Source organism: Colletes latitarsis, chromosome 11, assembly GCF_051014445.1.
Source record: "Colletes latitarsis isolate SP2378_abdomen chromosome 11, iyColLati1, whole genome shotgun sequence".
Taxonomy (NCBI): Eukaryota; Metazoa; Arthropoda; class Insecta; order Hymenoptera; family Colletidae; genus Colletes; species Colletes latitarsis.
This window is the reverse complement of record NC_135144.1, coordinates 15,395,849-15,419,343: the sequence shown is the minus strand read 5'-3', so window position 1 is coordinate 15,419,343 and position 23,495 is coordinate 15,395,849. Positions and strand designations below refer to the sequence as shown.

At 45.0% G+C, this 23,495-nt stretch overlaps 1 protein-coding gene across 2 annotated transcripts in view; it reads left to right on the top strand.

Annotated features, from left to right (window-relative positions):
- The window catches only part of LOC143348453 (uncharacterized), a 75,707-nt gene that overhangs the window by 41,438 nt on the left and 10,774 nt on the right, over positions 1–23,495 (top strand). The gene's annotated exons all lie outside the window — the stretch shown is intronic.

Below are 23,495 nucleotides of genomic sequence, written 5' to 3'. Positions count from 1 at the left end.
TTCGAGAAATTCCAACGTAGAAATAGCATGGCGAAGTAATGGCTTAATATCGCTTTAATAAAAGTCGAGCCAGTGGGTACCAGGTTTTTGGATTAGTCGACGTCGATGGAGATATCCCCCCGCTAGACGCTGGCACAGTTGTCCTTCCAGCCGTCCCCCTCTCTCTAGTGGACGGATATAAAATATACACGTCGCTAGATATCCTGACTCGTTGAGATATGTGTGCATCGGCATATTAAGAGCGTTTTCCGGCGCATATGTGTGTGCGCGAGCGCGCTCAGTCGCGTACCAGCCTCGAAAACCAGCGACCAGGGGGTAGGTATTGTGTTTATATGCATATCGGGGAAAGCCTCCGAGTCTCCCTTGTACTCGAACTCGGCGTTTTCCAATATTCCAGCCGAAACTCTCGACCGAAAAGCCCGGCCTTCGAATCCGTGGTCCGCCCAACCCTTTCGACCGTCTCTTCCCCCTCGAGCCACCCCCCTTCTGGCCAGTGTACATCGAACCGTCATATTTGGACAAAATCGAACGTATCCTATCTAAACGTTTCCCTCGTTTCCACCCCCGCCTTCGCCCCTTTCCTCCTCCTCCTTCTCCTCCTCCTCCCCCTCCTCCTCCATACGTTTTTCAACGAATTCTTCTTTTCGTGACCGGTACGCTCGGATCGCGAGAACGGTTTCTTTTTTGTCCCGTTCCGGTGAAAATTCCGCGAAGGTTCATCTTGTTTCCGAGGAAACGAGGGATTTTCTTTCACCGATCGTTTGCCTTTCGATTAACCCTTTAGCGTCCCGGTAGGGAAACACAGGATTGGGGGACACGCGTCACCCGACCGACTAACCTGGCAGTTAATTACGATCCTATAGCAATCCGAACGCTCGTCAGATTCCATTTTTATTCGTTAGGATTTCTTCCACGTTTTGATAGAATATTAATGCCCGTATCATCGAAGGATCCAAAACTGTATTTCTCGATTTCGAACTTGCCTCTTCTCGTCCATCTTTTCCTTCGTTATGGAAACAAATCTCGACTTTCCGACGGAAGACACGGAAATATCGTCGTCGAGGTGGTCGAGAATAGAAGGGGGTGGGGGCGGTGGTAGCGGGACACATAGGGTTGATGGCGCGCGAAAATCAATCGACAATCGTTATCGACTTCGAAAAAGCGGTCGTCCGGTTCGCGACACTGTCGCCAAAGTCCAAAGATATTCGGAGGGGATGGGAAGGCAGTCTGGCCGGGGGGTGGAAAAAATAGCGTATTTCCGAGTCGAAATGGTTGGTAACTGGAAAGACGGACGAACGGACAGACGGACGGACGGACGCAACAGAGAGAGAAAGGAACGTCGGTCCGACGGTTCGGCCGGTGCGCGCGGCAAAGGATTTATCCGCGGCCTCTCGACTAGGATTGAAATAGTAATATGTTATTGGTAAGCTCTTCTTTTACATCGGCAGCGCCAATAAACGCTGCAGACAGGTTAACGAACCGTCCGTCGTCGCGTAGAAGGAACGAGTAGAGCCAGATAGACAGAGTGAGATACAGGAAGGTACTACCGGAGAGACTAGGTCCGGGCTAGCAAGAGGAAAAGACAGACAGCTGGACGACAGGTATATAGTCGGAGAGAGAGAGAGAGAGAGAGAGAGAAAGCGTGTGAGAGAGAAAGTGTGTGTGTGAGAGAGAGAGAAAAGAAGAGGAGGAAATGGCCGGGAAAGAGCTGGCGGATATGTAGATCGAGCGAGAGGGGGCTCAGAGATGGGTGACGTGGGTGGCGGGAGGGGGAGAGCCTGTAGAGGTGGCATCGCTAAACTGTCGACTTTCAAGCTTTTAATTCGCGATCAAAGGCCCGTAACGATCCGTCGGAAACCCTTTCGCGGCGCTCTTGCCGACGTCAAAATTACTTTTAAATTCGCCGGGCCCTGCTCCCACCTCCCCTTTGCATGGATCAACCCCGTTCTCCTACTAGCCCCTGCCCCCTGCTCCCTCTGCGCCCCCCGCCGTTGGTAACCTGGCTTCGACGTCCACTTTGCCGCTCTTTTACGGGGCCGCGCGCGGCCGGATACGAGCGAATTCGGGCGTCGCTTGAGAAAAAAAGAGAAAAGGTCGAACAGGTGGTTCCGTCAAAGGTAATCGACTCTCTCTGCGGTGGATCGAACTCTGCTACCGACTAGAAGAGCCAGCCGGAGTTCCTGTCGGGATCGAGGCGACAGGAGTCGACCCTCGCTCTCGCGGATAACGTTCCTCGTTCAGGGGTTTGTTCGACGTTCGCTTCGAAACCTCGACGATTCTTTTTTAAAGAGATATTTTCTGCTAACGGAATCGTGGATGTTCGAGTTTCCACGTCTCAGGCTGGGATCGATCGCGAAGCCTATCTTTATTTCGCTAATAATAATAATCGTATTTATATGGAAGTTAACGCTAGACGTAGGTCAATCGTTAAAGAGAAGTTATTAATCAGACAGACGAGGATTGGTTAAAAATTTATTGAAAGAATCCGTAAGGAAGGATCCATCTGGGTCAGGACTCTTCTCGTTCAAGTTACGCGTATCGATAATCACCATTTCGGAGATCTTTCGACGGAATTCGACTACCGGGGATTGGTGTCCAAGTTGCTCGCAGGAGACTGTTGGACAATTTGGCGCTTATCCGCCATTGTTTATTGTTCGTCGTAATTCTATCGCGATAATCAACCGTTCGAGGAGCGGGACCGGCGTTCTCGAGGAACTTTCCGATGGAAATGTGGCGCAGATCGACGTCCAAGTTTGCTTCGAAACGCATCGTGAAGTTTGCGAACAATTTTCCGCTCGCAAGCTCGACCCTAACGGTTCGGCCCAGAGTTTTCGCGCGCCTTTTTATCCTACCGTGAACGGTGCTTCCAGTATACTCTAATTATTATGCGTGGGTTTATGGTCGTCGCGTGGAAAGTTAACGACTGGCGTGGAGCTCAAGTTTTCATGCCATTAGAAACTCTTCGCGGTACACCAAAATCGATCGTTTCGTTCGGTAGAGTTTTTGTTTTTAATGTTTTCACGATGATCTGAGCGACACGATAACGATATGCCTCTTTGTCCCCTTACAGGAATGCACTAATCTTCTTTTCAGGTTTCGAGAACCTCGGCGGCAGTACGCTACACTCTGACAAACCTCTGTACTCTGAGTCTCGTTTATCGAAAGCGACTTGCTTGTTTCCGTTGAAGATAATTAGCAGAAATTTCCTCAAGTTGGAAATTAAAAAAATGTTTAAACCTTGGGGATACGTAGGGTATCGTAAGTAATAAAATTGGAGGATTTTGTATGGCGCCGAGGTTCTGCGAAGTGCTTCATCGAGGATCGACCGGCGAAAGACGAACGAAACCGGACCGAAGAGAGAAAAGCGGAACGCGGTCGAAAAATGTTACTAAATAATAATAATCGTTGCTTTCGTTCGCGAATCCCCGCCGAAGCCGCGTTCGCAATCTTCCGTTTTCGACGCCCCGACGAGTCGATAGGAGGGAAATTCCTCGACGGGGAAAGTAACAGAGAACAGACAAAGATACGGAGAGACTGAGAGCGAAGAAAAGGAGCAAATCGAAATAAACGGACGAGCAAAGAGTACAAGAGAATCACGAGAGCCGGTCGGCGGTTCCGAGGGATCCAACGTGTGTCCCTCGTCTGTCCTTTTGCCCGCGCAAATTCAGCCCCGTTCGTTTCGTTTCGAATTTAGAGTGGACTCTTCTATTCGTAGTCGGCACCCTTTCGTAAGAGAGCGACTCGATCGGGGAAAACAAGGGGAGCGTCTCGTTTTTCGGCGAACGGATCGTCGCACCCTCTCGCGCGACTCCCATATTCCGGTTTACATTTTTTTTTTAACGGTCAGCTTTCGAGTCGGGCAGTCTCGTGAAACGGGGAGGGGGCTAGAATCCTCCAAACACGCGTCGCGAACGTTCCTTCGTTGGTAGAAAGTATAGAGGGTCGTTCAAAATATACAGAATATATCCCGGGATTGCTGACACGGACGTAGAGTGTACTAGAGAGTCCAGGGTAACGCCAAAGTTCGAGAAATTGTAATAAATTTTTGCACAACGATAATTAATAAAGTCTATACGAAACGACCAATCCAGCAGAAATTGCATTGCGATGCAAAGCATATTGCGTCACTCTGAGCTCAACGCGCTGTGCAAACCTACGTCCATGCGAATAAAGAATATTTCGCTCTCGTGACGCTCGGTGATTAAGCTTCGCATGAAAATATAATGGGAATCAATTACCAAAGAATGTTTGAGCTTTCGTGCGGCTTAATACGTTTTCGAATAAAGTCACCGAATCGAATCTCGTTGAATCACCCTTTATACGCGAGTGCAGTTCGCTTTGTAAGTTGCTCGAACGATTATGGACAGTTCTTATTTTGAAAGTGTCTCGTAATTGGTAAATGGAGGAGCCCCTCCCTCTGGAGATATTCCGGAACGATCGAAAACTCGGGTCGAGGATTTTTAGCCGGTATCTCCGAGTCACGGACTGCGTAGCAGCACGAATTTCCATCGTCGAGGAATATCGGGCTGAAAGTTACTCTCGGCGTCCGAATTGGTCGGCGTTCCCGTCCGAAATTCGAGGGGTTGGAGTCGGTGAAGGTCGCGGCCGCTTCGATGAATTTAAAACGCCGAGACACGGACGTCCGCCGCCATCGAGTATGTCGAATCGAGAGTCGCTTCGAAGTTGGACGCGACTACCGACTCCGACCCTGCCCAGGCAACGAACACGGAAAACACAGACGACGGCTTGCGACAGGGGTGCGAATGGTTTTACAGAAAGAAAAGAATTACAAATAAATAAATCAAAGAGGGGGGTTGTAGCACGCACCGCTCCTGACCTAAGAGACAGAGATGATAGCGTGAGAGATAGAGACAAAGAAATTGATCGGTCGACGCAGAGAAAAAGAGAGTTACAGGAAACGTTTAGAGAGCCAGCTATTATTTGGCGAACGTGTTTGGAATACAAAAAATAATGCTCGTGTGTCTATAAAGTAAAATAAAAAGATATATAAATGAGAGAAAAAAAAGTTGCTTTTCGTTTCTCGTCACCTCGAAAGGCCGTCGTCCGTCCCTGACCCTACCAAAGTGTGTTTTGCATTGCAGACTACCAGATGCGCAATGTTAACGTGAGATCGGTCAACTCTAAACGAAGGAAAACACCCTCCTCTTCCTGCTTGTGAGTCTCTCAGTTTCGGTGTTTCGTAACTAATTCCACCTATGATAACTACACTGTTCTCAACCAGATATATATATTTATATATATGTATATGTATATGTATATGTATATATATATATATATAATATACTACACATATTATGACATTGTTGTAATGGATCGAGACGTACGTTGACCTTTGACCTTGCCTTTATATATATATCCGTATATATATATACACACACACACACACACACACACACACGCATACACGTGCATATACATTCTCTGTACGCGTTACACCTTGTACACAGACATTCTGCGTACCACAGGACACACGTACATACATATATTATCTCGCGGTTCGCGTATACCTTGCCGCGGCCGATCGATCGACGCGAGAGCCAATGGGAAACTCGCTGGCTCGAGAAACGAGACGCTTTGGAGAACGGTGTCCTTTCGTCGAGGAGGATCGCGAGTCTTCTCGAGTTCGACGATTGTTCGAGTCACGGAAGAATTCCAAGAGAACACGGCTCGCGAATTAGGTGCGTCGACGGGCTCGCTATCCACGGAGAACATTCGACGAGGGATTTTATGCAACAACTCGAGAATCTCGACTGCCAAAGCTCCAACGACGATTCATCGTTTCCGTTGCCAGATTTTCCCGTTCGACTTCTCCTTGGATCCCGATCGGTGCACCAATTTCTACCATTGATTTCGATTCTTGAAACAGTTACGAAAACCGATAAAATGTCACAACCGATTACGGATACGTCGGTTCTGGGTTTATTCGGTTCTCTAAAATAACTGTTTTAATTCTGAAGGAGCTTTGACATTTTCTTATTGGACTTTGAAGAACGAGCTACAACCATTTTTGACCGAGTTCAAGTGAATGGAAAAGAGCAACGTTAGCCCTTGGAAGTTGAAACTAGTCGACAATATCTAATTAATAGAAATCACAAAACGTCTCGTCCAACGGTGTCTCTCGTAAAGTAAAGGAGAGCCCTTTTCCAGCGTTTCGTACCAACCAGAGAGGTTCCCGAGGAAATTCGCGTCGACCGGAAGCGGCACAACACTTCCCGCCACTTCTTCTTTCCGTTCGGCCCCGGTCAGCCTCGATATTGATTTTCCAATTACACGAACGGCGAATGGATCGATCGATCGACTCCTCGCGGCTGCGCTTTATTAGTTATTTTCGTTACGAGCGTCGCCGACAGCTCGTGCGGGCTACTTTACGTTTTTTTTTCTCTTTCGTTTCGTTCCACCGGATATCCATGCAGTCGTTGGTAGAGCGAGTCGCGATCGATTTCGTATCTCCCTCGACTTTTAAAGCTGCTTTCGTGCAGTTCTCGCCGAGAATCCTACGAAGAAGGTGCCGAAGAGAGTCCTCGTCGATTCGAAATCCTCGAAAAAATTTCACCCGGTTCAGCTTCTCGAGCAATTATCGAATTTCGGAACTAAAAAGGGTCCTTGGAAAAGTTGATCCAAAGGTTCGTTTTGGGCCAACTTCATAAACCCTACTTCCTTTCTAAATTAAAAACAATCCTATTTACAAGACGATCGGACGATTTGTATGAAAAGATAAACCAAGTTTCCTTTCTGCAACCAAATTCTTGCAAACGTTGTCGAAGGACTTTCCGATGTAGGATCTGTCATTTTGGGAACATTGTTCGGTTTCGTTGGCGCTCTTTGTAGCGAAAACGCGGATTGAAATATATCGACTTTAAAATCGCTGCGTGTTACTGTAATTAAGTTGAAAAGTTCGATGTTTCTCGCGATAAACGTCAATCGAGTTTGCACACGGCACGCGAGAATAATAACTCAAGCCAGAAATATTATTTTGTTATAATTAGTTCCATGCGCTTTTCGTATAAATGCAACGGATATGTGAAAAGGGAGCCGAGGTTGGAACTTGTAAAGGTCGATTTCTATTATCCGTTTCGAACTAAGGTTCTCGTGGGTAATAAGATTGCAAGCGTAGAAACATTTTATTTGAGTTTCCGAGTGCTACTTGTCGCGATAAACTTGTGGCATTTTTTCGAAATTAGAGCACTTATAGAATAATCTAGTCACAGCTATCCGAATAATTTTCCAAAATGGACAGGACTTTCACCGCAAGAGCCTCCGAGAAAACTGCAACAACTTGGATCTTTGGGATAGTTCGAAAAAGCTTCGCGTCTCCGATATCTGTGAAAGTTTGGTAAGCAAGCTCCGGGAGGAATCAGCCGATCGCTTTTTCACTTGCCATCGAGTATCGGCTCGCGATACCCCGAATCGGGCAATGCGCGGAGTATCAAAACGCCATTAAACCGTCGAAGCAACGTCGGTTCCAGTGACTCAATTTCTCCGAACGCGTCGAGTTCGTCGGCCAACCCGAAGAACTCGACCGGTCGATAATCCCCGACACACTGAACGAAACACCACGTCCATGGATCGATCCAAGTATCCGGTCGCCGTTTTCGACGATTCGACGCCGTGGATTTCGCTGCGTCCCTTCTATCGGTCGCGAGATCTGCACGAACCAACAATTAAATTTCAATGAAATCCTCGAGGATCGCTGTTCCCCGCTCGAGCGGTCTTCCATTGGCACAATCGTCGCTTGTTCAGCCTGCGAGTAGACACGGTCAGCGCGGTTCCTCGTCTTTTGGAGCTTTTCGCGCGCGTTTCCTTTCCGTTGATGCCGCCATTTAGCGCGCGGTTTTCCTTTGGACGTCGCAGGCGTCGATTTCGAAGAGGAACGAGGGAAAGAGTCGCGGACGACGCAGACGTACGCTGCGTCGGTCGTTGGACGAAGCCTCGTTCCCCGCTCGAGATCTCGCGGGGATCGATCGAGATCGTCAAGGATCGCAGCGGTCGCTCGCGCCCGAAGCAATGGATGTCCTGCGATTGCAGGCCTCGGTCGCAGGACATCTTCGTTCAGGTGCGTCGCGACGCTCGTACCCTTGTCGTCGATCGCGCGAGACTCTCGAGCTTTACTCGATCGGATCCGCGCGAAATCGACGCTTCGACTTTCGCGTATCGTTTCTAATTACATTTTTAATCGCGATCGAATCTTTTATCTTGTGAAAACGATCGTGAATTTTACAATCGCAAATTTTCATTCCACGTTGTATCGTGTCTCTTTTTCCCGGGAACGTTTTCTTTTTGACGACAGTGCTGGATCTTCCCGGTACGTTTCTCGAAAGAGAGAGAGGAAGGATCCAGCAAAAACCGCGCTGCCGTGGCACGTGAATTCGTAAGAGGAAATCTGCGTACCGAGAGAGAAGAAATTAGTTGCGAGCGGGAGTCTGACTGCGGTGTTCCTTTTAGCAACAAGTTTCATTTCCCTTGTTTCGCCGCCAAAAACAGTACGGTTCGGAAACGACGGTTTCGTTGAAACGCACGCACACACGCACACGCGTACACCCGCAGCACGGAACAATCGAACAAAAAAGGAGAGAGAGAATCGTACAGAACAGAAACAAGTACAGTACAATTCCATGCACGTTCGCTGTACCTGTATGAACCGTAATATTATTTATAATCTCCGTACACGTATACACACGACTATGGCCTCTGTATACTCGTTCGCAACATACAAACACGTATACAAACACGCAAATACACGTGTCTGTACACCGTATTTTTGCTGCCGCTTCTTTGAACGTAAGCTTTAGATTGGAAAGAGAACAGCGACCAAACAACACGAACAAAAGACAGTCTCGCCTAGACACGTACACGCACACAGACACACGTAACAAACATAAACGCACGCACACACACACACACACACACAAACATGCTAACGAACATGTAAGGAAAAAGAAGAAGGAAAACCACATCCGACCAATCACCATTCTCGTGTATGTATATTTCTCGAAAGCGAAAAAGAGAAAACAAGAAGGTACAAAGCCTGACAAGTGACACGTACGGAGGCATTTTATTGAGAAGCCGCTCGAGTCGCGGTTGTCGAGGTGATAATACGAACAGTGAAGAGAAATCGAGAGAAAATCAAAAGAGAGCGATAGAGGGAGAGAAATAAAAACAAACAGCGAGAAAAAGTGATATGAAAAGACGGAAAAAAGTACGCACGGACGGAGGGGGGAGGGCGGGGAATGGGTGGGAGAGGGAGAAGGGTAGGAAAAAGCGAAAAGCGGGAGACGTACGAGAATCGAGGCGGGAAAAACGCGACACGACGGTTCTGCGATTCCGTGGCACGATAACGGTCAAAATCGACAGAAAAATGGAACAGGAGACGGTGCTCGAGGTACGCGGAACAGATCCCTTGGGATAGATTCCTTGATCTCAAACATTTTGCGTGTTCGAACCTCGTTGTAATTGTGTAAATCGCACAGTAATCCATTTAAGTACGTTTCTCATTCTCGCCATACGCCACCTTTTTAAAACGAGTTAAATCTGTATTTATCCATCTTGAAATTTTCTTATTTTTTAAATGCACACGAAAGGAATCGATTTAATTATTAATAACAGCAACGAGGTTGAGAATCTATATATTTATATCTCGGGAACATCTTAACCCGAATCAAAGAATTAACGATTAAAACGTAAATGACTCGATACGAATAAAACGTTAGTAGGTCTAAATGATAGATGACTGACGTCGAGTCGGCGCGCGAAACGAGGATAAAGAGGAAAATTTGGTTCTCTGTCCGGTAACCGAATAGCGGGAGGCCAATGCAGGGGCGATGAATCGATCTAGTGGCGTTAAAATGACACGACCTTGACCCCGTTGCGACCATAATGGCGGACGGCCTCGGTCCCACGAGTCTCTACGATTTTCTCCTCGAGCCGTTTCCTGTTTTACGCGATTCTCTTGCTGCGCTACGCTCGAACGTTCTTCGAAACGCAACGTCTGTCGGGAAAACGTCGAAACTACTCCAAGTATCGATCGGCGATGATCAGATTGGCGCGATCTCTCGACGTTTTCATCCGTCTCTGTTCGCGTACACGAGCAAGAGACTGGTGAAATTTTATAGAAAACGAAGCTGCTCCATAATTTTTATACACGAAATTGTCTATTCGATCGCTCAAGATCTTCCGACGACTGGAAAATAACGACTTCTACGTCCTGTTTTTACACGACGCAACTTTTAATAAAAAGCATAATTAAATTCCAAGGAGCTCGATGTAGCCATCGATATTGCGTCAATTTTTAAACTTTTTTCGGAAATTTTGTCCAAGAAAACTCAAAGGGTTAATTCGATTTTCGATTTGTTTACCCGTTCGGTGCGTTCTCGTAACAAAGTTCAATCGCCAAGGTTTCCAGTCGGGGAAGGGAAGATCGAGAGCTCGTCCGTGCGTAGAATCCCGATCGATACCGAAGTTGAGTAACGCGATGGAGTACGCGTGAGTCCTCGATTAGTTCCTCGTAGAGGGGAGGAGGATGCTCGAACGTCGGGTGCACGTTGAATCGCAGAAGCGACCTGATCGACGAGGCCTCGTCTCTATTCTAATTGGCTTCGAATATTACCTCCAAGTCGAGGGACGAACGATCGACCACCGTGAGCAGCTAACGCGACTCTTACACGCGAAAAAGTACATACCACGCCAATGACCCAGAAACTGGCAACAACGTTATCGTTGATACACCACGCGGATCTGTAAGTGTTTTGCTAACTACGTTACCAAGAAGCTTTCGACGACCTTCCGTTCGCGAATCTTACACGATTTACATTATACGAAATATCCCTTTGTCTCGTACTTGCAACATATAGTAAAAATCTATGCCAGAGTAAATTAGAAACGATGTTGAAGAATTGTTGGATTATTATTTCAGTTTAAACCTTTTTCATACTTTGACGGGAAGTTAAAAATGTCCTGTTTGGTATCGGAACGGCGAAGAAGTTAGGAGAATCGATGTACTTTTTCGCGCGTAAAGGTCGGGAAAGAGAAAGAGGGGCAAAGAATGGATTAACGACATCCGCGTTCCGAACTATCGTTCGTTCTACTTACTTTGGGGTACCGAAATCACTACCAAGTAGCCGCACTCTAAATTCGAAACCAGCTGCCAATCGGATAATAAAATTACACTGGACAAATTGGACAGGCAGATTAACCGGATTTAGGCGCGAGAGGGTAGGTGGAAAGCTCGATTCTCGGTGCCAGGACTTTCCCATGCGTCACTCGAAACATATGCAAGGGATCTCGAAATTATTTTCAATCGATCAACCTTGGATTTTTCCAGGCTTGCGACAAACGTCAACAAATAACAATCAATTTTTTTTATAAATATTCTATCGTTTCCGAGTACTGTAAATGATTTATGTCCCTGTATAATTTCTTGTTTCAGTTTAACGCGTTAAAAATAGATAGTGGGAAACTTGAACGATTAAAAAATGGAAAAGTCGAAAGAGTAGAGAAACGAAACGTGGGACGTCCTGAACCGAGGCGAGTTCGACAAAAGGGTGGCGCGCGAAATTATTTTCAAATTGCCTAATTACGAGTGTTACGGAGAGGCGCGAGTTTTCTTTCGACGAGGGAAAACTGTCCCTTTCGCGATTCCCTACTCTCACTGAATTTAAGCCAACGTATTGTGCGCCGGCCTCGCTGATGATACGAGTCACCCTCTCGACCGGCACTCCAGTCTACGAGCCACCCTTTTGGAAGCCACGTAGGCAAGGGGGCTTTTTTTAACGCCGCTGTCTTCCATTCTGCAAGAAAACCTCCGCGTGTTTTCGACTCCATGCTTGCGTTCTGAACTCACGCTCCTTCTATTTCGAGCAAAATGTCGTCGTCAGATTTTAATCCCGACACCCTTGTCTCGCGACATTTTTCTTCCCTTTTTGCGAGGCCTCTGTTCATTATGAGAGTTAATTATGAAATTTTCAATTTTTGTGTCGCGAAACGTACGACCCTCTGCGCTCCAAGAATTATTTTCACGATAAATTAACAAGATTAAAGCGATTTCTTTTTCGTGAATTCCTTTTGCGTTACTATAAACGAAACTTGCGGAGCGCAAACGATTAAAATGTTTTTTTATTTTTCTCGGCCACGAAACTGTACTCTTCCCAACAAGTATTTTAAGTCGCACCGACTCGTTCGAAAATTGCACTTTAGAGAAATTTTCAACCCGGAGAATGGTTCCGTTTGATTAAACTTGGTCGCGTCTGAAATAAAACTATAAATCCGATTTCCAGTTGAAGAGTTGATTAAGCATCGGGACCGGTTTCTCGTCGATTGTTCTCTTCTCGGATCGTTTCGTAGCTAACGAAGGAGCCCCGCGATGTAGGGTTGAAAGTTGCCTTTCACCGACCCTCGCAGAGTGGAAGATACGAGTATTGCGCTCGAATTGCCGATGTATTTCGAACAACTCGTCGAGAATTCGCGGCGACGGTCTCGTCGAGTTTTTTCTCCTCTTTGACGCGGTGCACTTGTTCTCGGTTTTCATTCTCCCATACCTTCCTCTGTTCCCCTTATTAGCCGCGTATTTTAACGACCAAAATAAATTCGACTATTTCGATAGAAACTTACCGGTGCAAATTTTAATATACGCCATGTTCCCTACATGTAGACTACCTTCGTATTTTCGATTTTACATGCTAGGAAGAAGCGTTTATTAGCGCGACGTCCGTACAGAAGAGTGGTAAAAAACTGGGTTTGTAACTTTAAGGGTGTATACCAGAGTATAAAAATAATATATTAATTAATTTTGTATACGCTCTTAAATGTACGGACTCTCTTTTTTTTTTTTATCCGTGTAATAATATACTGATGAAAACTGTGAACACTACGTCGAGAGAATTGCGAGTACTTCCGCCCGTAGCTCGAAGTACATCGGCAAAAGAGAGGGAGAACCACCGAAACACCCCTTGTCCACACCTCGAGCGCGCAATGTTAAATTAGGGTCGCGCGAAAACTCATGGAGTTTGGAAAATACGAAATTGAGACCACGAATGAACGAATGGTAGAGGAAAACGAGACAAAGACGTACAAGATCGATGAGAATCGAGAGAATAGAAATAAATAGGAAAGATAATGCGAGAGGAACGAGTAGGGAGAGAGAGATTAAAGCAAAAAGAGGGGGGATGATACACGGTGCGCCAGTAAATCGTTGAGGAAGAGACAAATTTCTCAATAAAACGCCACCGGGCTATCTCAAGTCTCTATATATATGTACAGTAGCATATTGCATGGCCAACATGTATATATATATTCTATAAATATATATATATATATACATATTATTATTATAATTATTATTACTATGTAATTCGAGCGACATGAACGAAGAATTTCCCCTCCGTTCTGCGTCTTCGAGTCTGTTCTCCGGCGCGGTCGAGGAACGTCGAGGGTGGTCCGATCGGAGCGCAAAACTTCGAGGAACAGGGTAGAATGGGGCGAGACTATTTCAGAACGGTGCTGGCTGGAAACGTACAACGTTGTTGCCATCGCGTTCTTCTTCTTTCCTTTTTTAATTCGATCAAAATTTGAAAACTATGACTTTAATTTGCTTTCAAATGTAAGTAAAGTATTCTAGTTAGCCGAATTTCTTTGCAATTGCTTCGCGAGAAACGTTGGTATTATTATTAACACGTTGGCTGAAGAATTTCCGGTGTACAACGTGTTGCCATATTGAATATAAATGAAGAACCTCTGGTGTCAATCGAACGATCCAGATCCCAGCATCGTTGCTAAGAAAGACTAGTCTCGCCACGTGGGTCACACAATAGGGTGTCCCCGAATTCTTTCGCGTTTCTCACCCTCCAAGTCCGCTGACCGTATTGGAAAAATAACCAGAAAGCGAAAAAGTCTGGCGAAGAGTCGATTCGATCTGGTATGATGCAAAATTGATCGATAAACGCGTGAAAACGCGAGGAACGACGCCGTACGTTTCTGAGTACGAAAATTCGACGAGATAGAGGGAAAACGGAGATAACGGATAAAAGAAAATACAGGACACCCTAGTTACACGGCGATCCTTTCGTACAAATTCGACGACGACAGACGAAAGTTTGCTTGCTTGCTTGCTTGCTGGATTCCTCGGCGTGGAAACGGGGACGAGGAACACGAATACGCCCCCGTTTCCGGCGCTCCTCTCTGTCTCTCGCGTCTTTGTCCTTAGAAAACGACACGAAGACGTATACGGGGAAAAATGAGTGATGTTTAGACGACTTGTCACCCCGAAAGCTGGCGAAATATTTCCACTCGATCGATCGAAACGAAACATTTGATCGTTGTTCGGTAGTTCTCTTTTCGTAGGTTCCTGTCAAATTCGCGTCCTATTCGAATAGCTATCGGTAAAATAGTTTAAGAAGATGCCCGCCATCGAGTTCGTATTGCTCGAACGAGGAGATATATCGGCGCGATTTGGATCGGAACGGGTAAAAGTTTCGCCAGCGTTCGGGCTCGAATGCTGTCTTATTGAACGTGAGCATTTTGCTGCGAGCCGACCATCCCCCGCCAGATAAATCCCACTTTTAGAATCCACCGTAATACAGAGAGTGCCCGTTTACTTAGATATTAATTTTTAGGCCCCTTTGCAGGTAGTATTTGCCCCCTACCCCATTTAACCCCTGCCCACGCCCTTAATCAACCAGATACCAGTATTGTTAGTCGATACCTTGTAAAACAAAGCATGAATGTTCAGCCCGTTGGAAAGAAGTCGCACATTACAGGCGTAACCTACATTATGTCGCTGATGCTCGACCTGTTTCTCGAATTATTTAAAAACGTGTATCGTTGGTGCGTTTTAACGTTGATCGACAGTTCCTGGCGAACGTCGGACATTATCGGGTAAACTTCGTCGCTGTTATCAACCCATTCGTCGAAGGAAACGATTCATGAAATTCTCCAAACTAACATATTTAAATTACATTTTCTCTTTGTATAATAGTCGTGTGCAAGGTGATTCGATAACTGGGCTCTCGTAGTGGGCGTTTTACATATAATTTTACAAAGAAAGTCTCACGGGACGTACGTAAATAGAAATTTGTTACTGTAATGTAGCGATTACTGTACGCACGTAATATAACCTTAATCTTTTCCTTTAAATATCCTGCAAGTCAGAGTTAAGTAACGCGTGGGCCTGTACAGGGTGTCCCAGTGATCATCCTATAACCGGAAAAGTGGTGATTGTACGTGAAAACTACGTCGAAAGTGTAGTAAGACGTTTGCTTCGTTTCCAAGATAATTAAATTTAAATTTAGCCTGCCGCATCTGACCATTACTCGCTATTTCTACTTGTACCAAGTCGTACTCCATTCCAGAAGTCTTGGATCATTTATTTGGATCGAGTAATCGTCATTAATGGAGAAACGTGATTAGTATCCACTCTATGAATTTGTTTAATATCCAGCCAATTTCGTTGCAAAGGTGTGTAGAAGTTATAATCTTCCGTTAGTAAAAGTCTAGTTGATGTTTGGGTCACCCTCGTATTTACAGGGTCCTGCGAATTTCAGCTCTGCAATAAGCATGAAAAACTCGTATTTATGTATTCGTATAGAAACGCAATAACGATTACCAGAAAAAGGTTGATCCGACGTTCTCGTGTTCACAGAACGAGCACTACTACATCCATGAGAAACAGGTTGAGGGTCACAAGATCAGAAACATCGAGGGTACACGCAACAACGTATCGAAAAGATCGTCTCGTAGCGTCACGACGCGGCCAATCTACATCTTGAACATTTTTTGCTTCCCTCGGAATCGTCTCTAACGTAATTCGCAATGCAACATTCTCCCGAAGGAGAAGTTCATTAACGGTCGATGGTCCCTGCAAATCGATGGAACAACGTCCGTGGATTTGCTAGCTGAATGAATTTCTTGCTCGACGATTCGACGAATATTTGATTTCGGATTTCTCGATTATCGGTTCAAAGGAGGGTTTTAAACCGACTGCAATCTCGAACTCGAGCCACCGAGAGCTCCCCGAGAACTTTTCAGCCAAGGGAAATTTTGTTTCGCGTCTCGTGTTATCGTCTCGCCGTTTTTCGTACGGACGTTATCAAATTTCCTACACTTTCCTTGGAATTTACCGAATTCCCTACGTCGTGTTTCACAGTTACGAATTTTCTATTTCTTGTTTGTTGGCCAGAATTTCTTGTTAGTTTTCTTTCGTGACAGTCTCTGCTCCTACTCCCTTTTTAAATTAATTAATTACCGTATTCTGTCCTTTTCTTCCAAATCATTTTAGTTAGTTACTGCAAACGTTATCTACCACATTTGGTAATCCAGTTTGAAATCTTCCGTTTGATTTTTAGCTCGACTCTACCTTGGAAAGCAGTTAATTTTTTAGTTCCTCCGTCAGTCACCGAATTTCACTATCGCTATTCGTTGAGCTACTGTTTCTTTCTTTTGCGGGGGAAAAAAGCTCTTGAGCAGATTTTAGGAACGCGATCGGGCATGTAACCACTCGTTAAAAATGCTCGATACCGGCGTGACGCTCTAATTAACTTTCTCGAAAATTGAATCGCACAGCCGCCGCTCCCGATTTCCTCCGGCGAACGTCCGTCAAAACGCGTAGAATTCCGGGCTCGATGAATCGATAATGAGCCCGACAGACTCTACTCGTTATTGTTGCCATCGGTCTCGCGTTTGTTTTTGCGGCGTCCGCGTTCACCGCTACGAGCCATCGACGATAATTAAATTATTAACTCACCGATCGCTAATTATGCGATGGGGGGAAAAAGACCGATCAGAAATCGCGACGAATTTCGGCGTCGATCGGGAACGGGCGCTCGAATATCTCGTTGGATTTTGACAAACGTGCTTCCGGTCTCCGAGAATGGAACATTCGACGCGTCGATTATTTTTAAAACCGAATCACCGCATAGTTTCACTTTGATTTTGTCGAATTAATTTTTCCGAACATGACGTACGATTCCGCAGAATCGGTTAAATAAAGTATTAATGCTAAGACAGAGTATAAATAAATTTTTATATTGGTACATTATCGTTCGTCGGGGGGCAACGTCTCACCGGAAGTTTGACCTAAATACTGTTAACGATTTATCGGAAATGTTTAATTTCCGAAATAAAATTCGACTACGTTTGATAAATTTAAATTCGGAGTCGTTGGACGCGATAACGAGTCCGGATGATCAAGAAACGAAATAAATAGTATGCAAGCGAACGAGACTATAGATGCAAACACGTCGCAGGAGCAGAGACGCGTACGGAGGGAAAGGAACCGGAAGAAGAACAGCGTTTAGTTCACGGTGCGAGCGGCAGAGTACCGCGAATATCGTCGAGTTCGGCCAGTAAGCAATAAAATCGAATCGTCGTCATAAATCTGTGCGAAGCGAGAAAATCCGAGGAGAACGAGGCGTCCCGGCTCCATCGGAATGCCAGCCTATCAGGCATAAAGGGGGAAGCCTATCGGAGACGAGGTTCACTCTTGCACGAACCATCCACCCCCCAGCCCGCTTATAATGTGTGCTTGGAGTCGTTTCAAATTTATTTTTCAAAATTTTTTATCGTCGTTCGAAATTTGACGTTCTCTGTTTCGTTGCTACGGTTCGCAAAATGTTCCACGTAAACATTTTCCAGAATTTAACTTACCAAGATTTCCTATTTTTGGTCCGATCGATGGTACGAATTTCGACAGATTTTTCAAATTTTCATTCAACAGTGACAGAGAGACAATCGCATTATAAATAGAGGGGGTGACGTTGCGTCCAACGTTGAATCGCGTTAGACAAACTCCAAAATCGAGATAATATGCGAAATTGTCGCGGATGGATTAACGGAAATGAAACGGAATTCAATTTCCTGGCAGCTGGAAATTTTCCTTAAAACGGTGATATCGAGCATCGGTATCGATAATATATATAAACAGCCGGGAAAAAACAAAACATTCAACCTGTAAATTAACAAATCTTCGTTGCCTCGAATTCGGGCAAACTTGGACGAAGAGCGATTATTGTGTAAAATAGTCTGCTGGAAATAGAAGCTCTTTTCGCAAACAGGATAAGCGAAAATATCGTTTAATCCGAGATAACGACGGAGGAATCAAGTCAAAAAAAGAAGTCATAGAATTTCAAGCGGAAATTCAATGGGACACGAATCAGTGTTTGTCCCTTCGAACTATTAATTGTTCCAGTGATCACCTTTTTTTAGAGAGGATTAGCCAGCTGCCTAAAAATCCTTAGAAACGTATTTATTAAAAATTTGATAGGACTATACAGGGTGTTCGGTCACCCTGGGAAAAATTTTAATGGGAGATTTTAAAAGCAAAAACTAGACGAATATCAAGAATACTAATTCGTCGATTAAGGTTTCGTTAAAAAGTTATTAACAAAATTATTGTTAAAAATTATTAATAAAATTTGTACACCTAGACGAATTTTTTTCTCAAAAGTGCATAGGATTTCGGGGATATGTTTATTGACCAAAAATGATTGTAATTGACGCCCGCAACCGAAAATAATTTTCCAGAATGATTTGAAACTTTTTAAATTTCAGGGTAACAGACAGTTATGGTCACACATTATATTTTCGGTAAGGAATTTTTTTCTCCAAAGTGGTTAGGATGTCGTGGGTGTGTCTATTCACCAAAAAGGATTGCAATTGACCCCCGCAGCCGAAAATAATTTTTCCAGAATGATTTGAAACTTTTTAAATTTAATTTTATTAATAACTTTTTAACGGAACCTCAATCAAGAAATTGATATTCTTGATTTTCGTCTTATTAAAATCTCCTATTAAAATTTTTCCCAGAGGTGGCCGAACACTCTGTATATAAATATAGATTGAAATTAGGGAAAATTAATTTAATAGAATAGAATTGGGTTCGCATTAAATAGCGAGGAAACGACATCGAAAGAAGTGAAATAAAACGGAAGGAAAGCGAACGGCGCAAAGGGCTAGCCAATTCCCAACGAGGAAGCTGCTTCGAGGACACACCCGGTGTATCGGAAGGGATGTGGGGAGGGGGGTGGAAAGGGCCAGGAACAGAGTATCGAGATCGCGTGGCCCATGTAAATGCGCGGCCGCCTTCTCTGCGTATATTATTTTATTATATACCAGAAGCTATTGGAACCACGTGACGCCAGCGGGTTGCCTCGGCCGAAACGCAATCATTCTTGAGTTATTCGAAAAGGCTGACGGCTGCGACGGAATTTCCGGACCCACCTATACGAACAAGACGTTTACGTGCCGCACTTGCATCCCTGACAAACTTCCTTTTGATCGAACCTAGCCACCGGTGTTACAGCCGGATCGTACGCGAATCCGATGCCAACGCGTCTCCGTTCGATGGAGTTTCCACTTTTATAGCCCCGAGATTTCTCTACCTTGGAAATCTGCATACTCTGGTTTCCATTTCCAAACCTCTTTCGCGATTCTTCTTTTTTCGCCTCCAGATTTTCGTTATTTACCGTTTTCACGCCAGCTCTGTTCAATTTATTACGTTTGTCCAGGTTCGATCCAGGTTAGTTCTATCCTAATTCATAGATGTAATCATCTCTGTACTCTTTGCCCGAAAATAATGGCGGCATTTCGAATCATATGTAATTCGAGATCTATATAAATAATGGTGCAAGATGCCAAAGCAACGTCTCCTTTATAACGATTTCAAATACCTTATTTTTAAATAAAACCCTTAAGTCTTAACACGCACGGAAATAATTCTTGGGTATTGACTTTCCACATTTTTAGACTTTCCAATTTTCTGAACGTTTTTGGCACTTCGTGATACGTATATATCGGGCGATCGAGCTGTCAGAGTTTGAAACGGACATGGATAATTCTTAGACGTCGGTTTCCTGGTTGGTTTCGATGGTCCAGATCGTTTGTACGGCGTAGAATGCGTTAAGATCTCGGAATCTTGTAAAAAACGAAGGAGGAATGAAAGGAACGTGGTGCATTAAAATGACGGTTCGTCGAGTGGGTGTTAGGTCTCTGGTTGTAGCAGAGGTCGTCGATATAGCGGGTCTCCTCGGCGATACACGGTTCGATTAGACGGAGCCGATGAAATTTTTCCGGCCGAGCAGATCCTCTCGCGTCAAAGAGTGGCCTGGCCGGCTTTTCAGGCCGCGGCGCACAAAGTGTCAGCCGGATTATTTTCCGAAAAAGCTCGCGGCCACCGACACCGCGCGTCAGAGATATTCCGCACGTTAGGAGCTCGTTAATGCTTTATCGCGCGGTTGCGCCCGACTGGATTTGGCCCACTTTGCCCGTTTCTGGAATCCTTCGATCGATCCGTGACATCCGGCTCCTGCTTCGCATCCATTTCGAGTTCTGCTCACCAACGGATACACACCGATCTCTGTCAACACGACCGTTCTTCCGGTTGACAATTTTAATACCTCTCCCGGCCTCCCTGTCCGTGCCTTGTCTGGGAATATCGTCACTGTCGTCGCTCTGTTATTCTCCTAACTCGCCCAAGAATAGATTTTTATTATCCAGAGACACGGAAAAATGGACCAAATTCTACCGTTTCTCAACTACGAAAATTCAATAGCTTCCCGAAATTAATTCACCAGGCTCGATGACATTTTACGCGCTGCTCGTCGAAACGAAACGGGGATTCTAACCCTAACCCCCGGACCTCGTTCGGTTCTCAGTTTCCTAGAGTAACTCACGTAACCGAGTTAACCGATTAACCCGGTTAACCTGCTCTTACAGCGGTTCTCAGAGTTGGTTAAATTTTATAAATAATAATAAATGTAGAAATTTCAGATCGATTCGTAAACTAACAATCTATGTACGTTTCATTCCCCCGAACCGATAAATTTCGTTTTTCTGCTACCAAACGACGAATTTTTTCCTCGTCGATCCAAGAAAGACCACTGTGGGATAAGCTAATGGTTCGGCCATCAGCGGCAAATATCTAAAATCGGTTTGTACGAAACAACCGAACGTTTCATGGCCAGTTTCGTCGGTAAAACGACATGGAGTAACATCAAAAACCGAATGGCAGGGAGAAAAAGTGAAACGTCGAGGACGGTTCGTGTCCATAAGTCGATTGTCGCGGCGATCAGACCTTTCCCGCTCGAAAGCTCCACGGGTAATAATGAACGCGTCAATTTTCCGTCTCTGCCGGCTGTCCACCACCCACAGCGTCCCTTTGCAACCCCTTTTGCAATGGCATCCGTGGCTGGCTCTCGATGTCCTTGTTCGGTGCCATTTTTTTCGCGAGCCTCCTTTCATTCGTTATCGGTCGCTTGCTAATGGCGCGCGATTGCCTTTACCACCCCCTCGCCTCTCAGCCCCGATCTCTGGTGTCTTCGTCCCTTGCACGCTTTGGCATTCCATTTTCGTGGCGACCAACGGAAAACCCTCGAATAGAAAATTTTAATTGAGAACTATTTCACCAAGGATTTCTCGTCGGTGGGCTGAATTTTAAGATCGTTCGGAGGCGATCGTCCGTCGCGTGGACGTTAATGGAAAATCGTGACTCGCGATGGGAGAATCGGGATCGACTGGATTTAAACCTCGGACGTTCCGCGATCGATCCTCGTAGGAAAACTTGTTATCGACAGACGTGGAAATTACAGAAATTAACACTGGTGATCGTCGGGCTGGTCTTTAGCCGAATTAATATTATTTCCAAAAGTATAAAGAGTACGGAAAGAATTTTCTAACTGCCCCCAAAATAATAAATATTGCCCACCTGTCGTTGAGAATATATAATATTTAAAAATATTAAGTTTATCCTTTCAGTGGTTTGAAACGACGATAACTATTAGGCCATAATATCGTTGACCAAGGTTTCATCGATCTTTCAAACATTGGCGGAAGTGCTTTATTTATTCTGAAATTTGCGGGCACCAAAATATACTATAGGGCACTGCAATCCTTGTCTGTCTAACGTAAACTCTTATTATTTAGGATCGTTTGCTCTGCTCGATCACCAGAAAGTCTTAGGTAGCGGTATAGCGAACCCCTTTCTCATCCTTGCCTTAGTTATACTTGTCAGGTCTGATCTAAAGGATCGAGCGGGTCGGTGTACCTAAATCGGTTTCCGCTATAGTCTGTTTCTATCTTTCCTCATGGTCTGTAGTCAACGTTCGTATCGCAAGTTTCTTTACCCGCAATCGTTGCCGATAGGAATTGGATGAACTATAATGACATCGTCTCGAAACTTGTGTGTTCTTGACACAACGTTATACATATTTCAGAGTGTTTACGCGGCTCGAACCTCGTGCTTTTGATCGGTACTATCGGGGGTCGATGTTGCTTCAAGGTCGTGTCTTTATCGGTCATCGAATTTCGCATTGTGCCAGATATGAGAATGAGTTTCAAGAGTCGCAGGAAACGTAGCAAATTCCACCGAACCGAGGAAAAGGAAAGACGACAAAATCTTGAAAAGTGTACCGATTATATTTTTGAAAGAAACACCAGAATACCTGTACGTATCATCAGGTACAAACAGTTTTTATCGAGCAATCCCGAAAGACTTTTCTTCGTTCCGCGAGTAATCGTCGAAAAATTTAAACGATTTCCAAGTTCGACGGACCGATCGACGCCGCACAAAGGGATAGTCGACAAATTATTTAATTTAATATCGGTCGATCGGAATCCAAGCCTGGCAAAACGATGGACGCGCCGCGAATGTTACTTTTTTCCCTCCTATTTAGAATTTTCTCGTCCGCAATTATGCGCCATTTATGTCGCGAGCGTCAGAAGGGGACCCACCACAGTGATTACGTTGCAATTTCGAGTCAACGTCGCGATCGACTCGATCGTTATTATTTCAAAGAGCCGCGAATCGATCAGCGTTAAAATCCAAGTCGTGGCGCAGTCACTTTGTAGGGAGAAAAAAGCTAAATTCGTGGAAAATGGACGCGGTCCATTTGTAATTTTATATCTCTTTTTTTAATGGATGCGAAGTACCCTTCTGGGAATTTTTATTTTAACGGAGAAAAATCACAAATAGGAATCGATAGATTTTTTTTTCATTCTCACGAGCTACAGCCACTAGAAAATTTGGTAATTATTCTGATTGGGAAATCAGAAACGCGCGATACTCCCAATTAGAAAATTGAGAGTGTGAAAATTGTTCGATAAGAAAATCAGTGGCTTGGGGAGATTTTGGAACGATAGTATCGAGAAATTCGAAACTCTTTAACGAAGAACCGAAATATTAGTAATGGAGCGTGTAATTTTCCGAGTCCCGTGGACTCGGTTTGGAGACCGCGTCGGTGGAGAGTTTTTCGTGGAAAAATTACCTCTCGCGTTCGTTGGAAGCGTTCCAATAACAAAGAGAAAAACGAGGGGGGAAAACGTATACTCGACAAAACATAATACCACTCAGATTCGAAACAAGGCATACATCACTCACTCGAGACACCAACGAAAACACACCCGAAACCACTCTCGCTTCTCCAAGGAAATGCATCTCTTGACACTCTTGCATCGTCACACGTCCGCCCCTCGCCCCTGCCCTCTTTTGGTACCCT